At 52.0% G+C, this 9,167-nt stretch overlaps 1 long non-coding RNA gene across 2 annotated transcripts; it reads left to right on the top strand.

The window, feature by feature from the left end:
- Positions 1 to 339: 339 nt before the first annotated feature.
- Positions 340 to 8,845, top strand: LOC102989063 (uncharacterized). 2 transcript variants are annotated; one of them, XR_008619065.1, is made up of 5 exons: positions 340 to 451; positions 3,295 to 3,451; positions 4,637 to 4,750; positions 5,326 to 5,541; positions 7,101 to 8,845. It is a non-coding gene; the product is annotated as an uncharacterized lncRNA (long non-coding RNA). The 2 variants fall into 2 exon arrangements; XR_008619064.1 differs by having other exon boundaries at positions 340 to 559.
- Positions 8,846 to 9,167: the final 322 nt, after the last annotated feature.

Raw genomic sequence — 9,167 nt, 5'->3', positions numbered from 1 at the left:
GGGCCCGCGCAGCACCGCACACCTGCCCGACCCTCCCCCCGCAGCCCCTGAGCCCTCAGCCCCAGCCCGGCCTCTCACCGAACAGCAGCAGGGGCAGTAGCCATCGCCGGGCGCCGCCGGGGGCCGCCATGGGCGCGAGCGGGAGCCGGGCGGGGTCGGGGGCGGGCGGGCCGGGGTCTGACCCGACCGGCGTGTGGGCAGCTGGTCCCGCTGTTGCGCCCGCTGCAGGAAACAAACCCCACGACCGGCGGCGTCTGTCACGTGAACCCGCGCCGCGCCCGCGCCGTCACGTGACCCACGTGCATCTCGCGAGAGTGAGAGAGCTCAGGCGAGCTCCCTGCGCCAGCCTTGCACGTTACCTGGACCTGACACGTGACCGCGACGCCACGTGACTCGGGTCTCGCCTCCGACCCCAGCCCGGTCTCCGGCCGGCGGAAGCGGAAGGCGGGCGGTGGGCGCAGCTGATCACCTCCTTGCGGGGCCTCTGGGTCCCGCCTGGGGCTGCCGGATGAAAAGAGGCGTTTGGGCCGGACGTGCGGCTCTCCGCCGCGGGCCGAGGGTGGGAGTCCCACGGCGGCCGCCCCACGGGAGACGAGAGGGCGTTTCCGCAGGGACGCCGATGCTAACGCGTCTCTCGGCCTCGGGGCCCGTGGAGAATCCGGGCTGGGGGGTAGGAAGGAGGGGGATGTGAACACGCGTACTGAGTGTTACCTCTCGTGCTGGAAAAACACACAAGGCACAGGATGTAAAGCTAGACACAATCTTGGTTGAAGGGGCTTCAGAGGGTTCGGTGGCTCCCGGCTGTCACCCCGTCCTAGAGGCCGTGGGGGACTGGGCGGCCTCTGCCCGGAAGGTTTAGAAAGGCCCCAAGCTGCCCAGGGAAGGAAATCGCAGCCTCGCTGCTTCCAGAACCTTCCTGAAGTGCCTCTCACTCACTCCCCAGTTCCTGATTTGCTTCTAGGCTCTGCCCGGTTCTTCTCTTTTCTCGACTGCTGCCCGCGCTCTGGCCACACCGGCCCTTTGCAGAGAGAGGTGACGCCCTCCTGCCCTGCTGCTTCGTTGAGCACTTCCAACCCCACCTCCTGGGGAAACGTGCCTCCAGTTCACCTTCAGTGCAGGTGTGTTGGTTACTACCTGTCATAGGCTTTGATGTTTGTGACTTTTGTTGTTGTTGTTCTTATATTTGTTTGCTTTTTGTAGATTTTGTCTTCTTCCTTGTTGTTATTTCTTCCTGTCCAGTTTCCCTTCCCTTCCCCGCCACCTTCTAACACAATCAGCTGAAAAAGTCATGACACTGAAGGATTTCAAGTAAAAGGGAAGCAAAGAGGCTGAGGGAGCCCCAGGCTCGTTGGGTTTTGTCGACTGAAGAAAAAAAAAACAACCCACAATCTGAAAGTTGAGAGCTATGTTGTATTCAGGGATCGTTCTTAGGACTTCAAGCCGGGGCATCTCAACCCCGAGAAAACTGCTCCGAGGGGGGAGCCAAGATATATAGGAGTTTTTGCAACAAAGGGCAGGTAGTCGGAATGTCAAAAGATTATCGTTAATTAAGGAAAACCAGATATCTCAAGTTAAGGAATTTAGCGCTTTTCTATGCATGGAAAGATGCAAGAGTCTGGGCTCACTGAAATCATTCCTTTGATCTGCACCTCAGCTCTCTGGGGCCAGTGTCCTGTGCTTTCTCATCCTGAGTCCCCTCAGGGCTCACCGTCTGGGGTAGTTGCAATGTGATGACTCCTTGATGGCAGGCATTCCTTGTTTCCTTCGTGAGTTTTCTCAGGCTGCAGGGTGGGGAGTGGCTGCAATTACTGGTGACTGATGGCTGCACCGTCCTTCCTTACTGACATGGCAGGCAACATTCTTAGTCCACAGGTTGTTCAGCTCTTTGGGGCAGAAATCTACTGTTACTACAGAGTTGATTTGCTGATGTCTTGTTTAGGTGTTTAGGCATCTTTCTGGATTTTTTGTTTGTTGCTGTTCCAAATGGGGAAGAGTCTAAGCAGGATCCCATTTAAGAGAAGTGCTGTCCATTGAAGTGTGCCGTGGGAAAGAGGAGGTGCTGGATCTGCGGTCTCTGTGCTTTCACTGTGAAGTCCTTTATCAGCAACAGGTTGTTAACATGATGTTTGTACAGTAGGTTATTATTTGAGCCTGAGCTGTCCCTATGAAATAGAGTGTTAAGTTCAGATGTAACTGGAAAATTCTAAAATATTTCCCTTTTCTCTTGAACTTTCTGATGGTGAGAAACTACCAAATAATCTTGAGTATGGAAACAAAAGAGCTGTTAATTTTGTGCTTTCCAGCCTTGGAAGCCCCTTCCTATGTTGAGAGAACGCCTTACCCTCTGAATATGGATGGCAGACAGAGCACCCAGCAGAAGCTGACAAAACCAGATGGTCACTTTCCCAGCCGCTAAGGTGCGAGCTCAGCCTGAGTTCAGCCCAGGAGACTGGATCAGGAGCTAGCGGTTGCAGAGAAGCCAGCTGCCCCTGAACGTGGTGTTTGGCAGGACGGCAGCTGTGGCCGCAGCCAAGTGGCTTTTCTCGAGGCAGTGGTGAAGGGTCTTCAGCGGGCTGGGTTTGTGGTGTCTTCAGCCGTGGCGGCCGTTACCGCCCCCTCACACCTGCTAGTGCCCCAGCGTCATTCTGCATTCCCTTTGGAAATTCTGTGAGCTACTCAAGAGTCCTTTCAACAGGGGACTTTTCTGCTTAGACCCATCAGAGCACATTTCTGCTGTGTCCAACTGCCCAATACGCGCTGCGTTTGAAATCTCCTTTTAAAGACCAAAAGGAGTTTGTGTGAGCAAAAGAACAGGGTGTAAAAACAGCAGGAAAATGAAAGGTTTAGCAAAAATTCTATGAAGTGACGTTTTAATAGACTATGGAAAAGTAATATGGTGGGATTTTCTTGTTTGGTATTCTTTTTTGTTTGAATCCTTAATGAAGGCTGGGTCTGATCTGTTTTTTTTTTTCTTTTTGGCCGTGCCACGCAGCTTGTGGGATCTTACTTCCCTGACCAGGGATCGAACCTGTGCCCCCGGCAATGGAAGCACAGAGTCCTAAGCACTGGACCGCCAGGGAAGTCCCAGATCTGAACTATTCTGACTGAAGGAGAGATGTGGAAAACCAAGCGCACTGAAGGACTCCACACCTTCTGAATTCTGTTGGAGCCTTTTTGAAAGCCTTTTTGAAACAAGGCAGTGAGGGCAGTAAGTGGAGAGGCCTCTGCAGAGGGGAGCAGGGGACTGGGGACCCTGCTTTGGTAATAATGAGCAGGCGAGTTCACAGGTGAAAGGCTCTGCCCTGTTCTTCTCTTTTCTCGACTGCTGCCCGCGCTCTGGCCACACCGGCCCTTTGCAGAGAGAGGTGACGCCCTCCTGCCCTGCTGCTTCGTTGAGCACTTCCAACCCCACCTCCTGGGGAAACGTGCCTCCAGTTCACCTTCAGTGCAGGTGTGTTGGTTACTACCTGTCATAGGCTTTGATGTTTGTGACTTTTGTTGTTGTTGTTCTTATATTTGTTTGCTTTTTGTAGATTTTGTCTTCTTCCTTGTTGTTATTTCTTCCTGTCCAGTTTCCCTTCCCTTCCCCGCCACCTTCTAACACAATCAGCTGAAAAAGTCATGACACTGAAGGATTTCAAGTAAAAGGGAAGCAAAGAGGCTGAGGGAGCCCCAGGCTCGTTGGGTTTTGTCGACTGAAGAAAAAAAAAACAACCCACAATCTGAAAGTTGAGAGCTATGTTGTATTCAGGGATCGTTCTTAGGACTTCAAGCCGGGGCATCTCAACCCCGAGAAAACTGCTCCGAGGGGGGAGCCAAGATATATAGGAGTTTTTGCAACAAAGGGCAGGTAGTCGGAATGTCAAAAGATTATCGTTAATTAAGGAAAACCAGATATCTCAAGTTAAGGAATTTAGCGCTTTTCTATGCATGGAAAGATGCAAGAGTCTGGGCTCACTGAAATCATTCCTTTGATCTGCACCTCAGCTCTCTGGGGCCAGTGTCCTGTGCTTTCTCATCCTGAGTCCCCTCAGGGCTCACCGTCTGGGGTAGTTGCAATGTGATGACTCCTTGATGGCAGGCATTCCTTGTTTCCTTCGTGAGTTTTCTCAGGCTGCAGGGTGGGGAGTGGCTGCAATTACTGGTGACTGATGGCTGCACCGTCCTTCCTTACTGACATGGCAGGCAACATTCTTAGTCCACAGGTTGTTCAGCTCTTTGGGGCAGAAATCTACTGTTACTACAGAGTTGATTTGCTGATGTCTTGTTTAGGTGTTTAGGCATCTTTCTGGATTTTTTGTTTGTTGCTGTTCCAAATGGGGAAGAGTCTAAGCAGGATCCCATTTAAGAGAAGTGCTGTCCATTGAAGTGTGCCGTGGGAAAGAGGAGGTGCTGGATCTGCGGTCTCTGTGCTTTCACTGTGAAGTCCTTTATCAGCAACAGGTTGTTAACATGATGTTTGTACAGTAGGTTATTATTTGAGCCTGAGCTGTCCCTATGAAATAGAGTGTTAAGTTCAGATGTAACTGGAAAATTCTAAAATATTTCCCTTTTCTCTTGAACTTTCTGATGGTGAGAAACTACCAAATAATCTTGAGTATGGAAACAAAAGAGCTGTTAATTTTGTGCTTTCCAGCCTTGGAAGCCCCTTCCTATGTTGAGAGAACGCCTTACCCTCTGAATATGGATGGCAGACAGAGCACCCAGCAGAAGCTGACAAAACCAGATGGTCACTTTCCCAGCCGCTAAGGTGCGAGCTCAGCCTGAGTTCAGCCCAGGAGACTGGATCAGGAGCTAGCGGTTGCAGAGAAGCCAGCTGCCCCTGAACGTGGTGTTTGGCAGGACGGCAGCTGTGGCCGCAGCCAAGTGGCTTTTCTCGAGGCAGTGGTGAAGGGTCTTCAGCGGGCTGGGTTTGTGGTGTCTTCAGCCGTGGCGGCCGTTACCGCCCCCTCACACCTGCTAGTGCCCCAGCGTCATTCTGCATTCCCTTTGGAAATTCTGTGAGCTACTCAAGAGTCCTTTCAACAGGGGACTTTTCTGCTTAGACCCATCAGAGCACATTTCTGCTGTGTCCAACTGCCCAATACGCGCTGCGTTTGAAATCTCCTTTTAAAGACCAAAAGGAGTTTGTGTGAGCAAAAGAACAGGGTGTAAAAACAGCAGGAAAATGAAAGGTTTAGCAAAAATTCTATGAAGTGACGTTTTAATAGACTATGGAAAAGTAATATGGTGGGATTTTCTTGTTTGGTATTCTTTTTTGTTTGAATCCTTAATGAAGGCTGGGTCTGATCTGTTTTTTTTTTTCTTTTTGGCCGTGCCACGCAGCTTGTGGGATCTTACTTCCCTGACCAGGGATCGAACCTGTGCCCCCGGCAATGGAAGCACAGAGTCCTAAGCACTGGACCGCCAGGGAAGTCCCAGATCTGAACTATTCTGACTGAAGGAGAGATGTGGAAAACCAAGCGCACTGAAGGACTCCACACCTTCTGAATTCTGTTGGAGCCTTTTTGAAAGCCTTTTTGAAACAAGGCAGTGAGGGCAGTAAGTGGAGAGGCCTCTGCAGAGGGGAGCAGGGGACTGGGGACCCTGCTTTGGTAATAATGAGCAGGCGAGTTCACAGGTGAAAGGCGGGGGGCCTTCTTACCTGTGAAATGACCTCGGGCTGCTAGGAGGGTGTGGGCTCAGTAGCTAAGGAGATAAGTGATGGTTGATGGAAGGTGAAATCTAGAGGGATGGACTAGCAGGCAGTCTGTGCTTTTTTCCTCTTTTGCTCTAAGTTACACTTTTTTCTTGCGACTTGGTAAGCAAAAATAGTAATGTTGCCTATAGTGCTGTAGTTTTTTTTTTTTTTTTTTTTTGCGGTACGCGGGCCCCTCGCTGCTGCGGCCTCTCCCGTTGCGGAGCACAGGCTCCGGACGCGCAGGCTCAGCGGCCACGGCTCACGGGCCCAGCCGCTCCGCGGCACGCGGGATCCTCCCGGACCGGGGCACGAACCCGCGTCCCCCGCATCGGCAGGCGGACTCCCAACCACTGCGCCACCAGGGAAGCCCCAGTGCTGTAGTTTTTAAAGCTTGTTTTATGAAATTTTTTAAAGGAAAATTTTGAATAAAAATAGGGTAATCCAGTGAACCCTGTTGTGCCCATTACTTTTACCATTTGCCCTCCCTCCTCACTTGTTTTGTGTTTTGGTTGGTTTGGGGGCTTGAGTGTTATAAAACAAACCTCAGACATTATATTTCTCATGTAAATCTTTTACATAAACAGAATGCTATTATCGTAGCTAATATAAAAACAAAACCTAATAATTCCTTAGTAACTAATTTCCAGTTTATGTTCACACCTCTCCAATTGTCCAGAAAACACCTTTTTACAGCCGGTGTGCTCCCTGTGGCTCCAGCGAGGTCTGCACGTTGCCCTTGATGGCGTGTCTCAAGTCCCCTTCCCCTTTGTTGGGGAAACGAGGTCACTTGTCCTGTAGGACACCCCACACTTTGGGTTGACCTTGTGAGTCCTTGAACGGCCGTGTCTTCCTCTGCTCCGGCAACCGGGTAGTCTGATAGAGGCTTGATTGAATCAGGCTCATCTCCCCCAGGTACCACGCTCCATACGTGGTGCTGGACCCTCACCACGCAGTGTGGAGTGTGGGTCTGCAGCGCTGGCTTCGTCTGGGGCTGGTTAGAAGTGCAGAGCCTCAGGCCCCTCCGTGGACCCACTGAATCAGAGCCTGCATTTCAGCCAGGGCCTCGGGCTGCTAGTGTGCATGGAGACCGGAGAAGCACCGCCCTTTTCTTCTGGTTGCGGGGCCACATTGGGGTGGCCCCAGTTGGCCCCATCCACTGCAGAGTCCCTGTCAGCTTTTGACCTCTGACCCCACAGCTTCGCATACATCCCTGGTGAGTCAGTAGGTCCATATTCCAGTGGGCTTGGCAGATCGGCGATTTCTTTTCTTTTTTGGCCGCGCCGCGCGGCATGCAGGATCTTAGTTCCCTGACCAGGGGTCGAACCCAGGCCCCTGCAGTGGAAGCGCAGAGTCCTAACCACTGGACCGCCAGGGAAGTCCCTGGCAATTTCTAATTCTGTCTTTCCTATTGTGTTGTCAGCTGGAGCAGGCCTGTAAGGAAGAATTTTCCATTGTGGACCAGTTGGTTACTCCAAAATACCGTCCCTACAGGAAAGGTGGGATCTGTGCCTGATTCGTGATTCTTTTGTCTGGCTTCAGAGTAAGAACTCAGTGCTGAAGCAGCTTCCAAAAGTGAACTGCCGCGCCTGGCGTGAACCGTGCGCTCTGGGGGGTGATGACCTGTCGGTGCAGGTTCCTCAGCGGTGACCGATGCCCCACCTGGTGTGGACACTGATGGTGGGGGAGGCCACGCGTGGCGGGGAGGTAGCAGAGGGGGTATGGGAACTCTGTACTTTCAATTTTGCTGTGAACCTGAAACTGCTCTAAAAAATCCAGTTTATTAAAAAATAAAGTGAACATCACATTTTTAAAAATGTGATGTTAAAGTGCTATGCTACCGTGGATTTCGGTATAGTTGATATGTCTTCAGTCTTTTGTAGTTATCATCATTTCCAGGTTAAAATTGTGTGGTCTTGGTAGTGCAGCCTTCTAGATGTGAGTAACTGTGGTATTTCTCTCCACGTGCCCACAGCCTGACCTGACCTGTAAGAAATTATGTCCCTGTAGCTTTCATTTGCATTTTCCTTATGAGTGGGGCACCTGCCTTTTTTGCCCATCTTTCTATCAGATTATAGAGATATTTGCAATACAAGTCACATTTTTAAAGTCAGTGTATCATTTTTAGAACCGTTTTGGTATTTTAGTTTGCTTGTGGCATGTTTTTGTTTGCGGAAGTTCTTTTGTTTAAACGTGGGTGAATTGATCACTCTTCCATAGCATTTGGGTGTTAAGACCTTCCTAGTCCTAGCTTAGAAGACTCCGTCTGTTCTCTGCCAGTGCGTGTGTAGTTTCATTTCTGCGTTTGTATCTCTGATGCAGGATGCCGACGGGCAGGGCAGAGTAGGGGTCCGTGTCACCCTTCCCACGCAGGTCTCTAGGTATCCTTCCACTTATCGAAAGCTCACCTTTCGCCCACTGATTTGAGGTCCCACCCTCCTCCTGTGCTGACGTGAGAACATACTTGACTTGACTTGATTTTTGGAGCTGCCCCAGCGCCACTCTTCTGAAGTTACAGATGCTGTATCTGCAGGGCCAGCTCCCTCCCTTTTCTCCTTCAGGGTTTTTCTAACTATTGTTGTCTATTTTGCCATATGATCTTTTGCAATCAAGTTGTCTTTAAAAATAAAATTAACGTTCACCCAAGAGAAATTCTGACTGAGGTTGGCAGTGTTTAGGCAGCCGTAGCCATCACTGCCCCAGGCTGCACGCAGGCGGTGGCGGGGGTCCTCCGCGCACTGGGAAGTGTGGGACGTTCTGGAAAGGGCAAAACTGTCCGGATTGGCGGGGCTGGGGGCAGCCTGAGGGGTCTGGGCTGACAGGGCTGTTCCGTCTGCTAACGAGAGGGTGGGGATGGGACTTTGAAGGTTTGCCAAGCCCGTAGAAACGTGCACCCCGAAGACTGAACTTATGTTAATTTTAAAGCTATCAAGCAGGATGTAGGGGTGCAGTCCGTGACAAAGGTGACTGTCCTGGTGGCCCCGTGGCCACACCGCCGACCCCAGGAACTCCGTGTGCGGACCCTGTCGTCCGGCTGGCCGGCTCCTTTTCACTGGGGTGGTTAGCGGTTCTGAAGCTGTATGTTTACCGGTGTTGAACAAATGAGGAGATACCTTGCAGATAATGAGAACCCGCAGGTTCCTTGCTGTGGGAGAGACAAGCTGCAGGGGGGAAGAGGGGACCCTGTGAGCTGGAGCTCGCGTGTGTGTTTAGAACGCAGACGGACGGCGAGTCACGGAAGCCCACAGAGCCGGGTGCTTGCGCGGGTCGGACTGTCTCCTCACTGCCCGCTGAGGGCCGAGAAGCACAGCCCTGCGGGTGAGGGTCCTGAGGGCTCTCCCCGGGGAAGGGGCCAGCTGGCGCCCACGCGGGGCCTCGGGGACGCCGGTGCCGACCTGAGCTGCCGGCAGCGCCGGGTGCCGAACCACTGAAGGAGGGGCTGATGCTGCCGGCACTGGGGCGCAAAGCAAAGGCTGGGGGAACTGTCGCT

This window comes from Physeter macrocephalus, chromosome 13, assembly GCF_002837175.3.
Source record: "Physeter macrocephalus isolate SW-GA chromosome 13, ASM283717v5, whole genome shotgun sequence".
NCBI classification, from domain to species: Eukaryota; Metazoa; Chordata; class Mammalia; order Artiodactyla; family Physeteridae; genus Physeter; species Physeter macrocephalus.
Note: the sequence above shows the minus strand (reverse complement) of the source record. Positions and strands in the feature narration are given on the sequence as shown.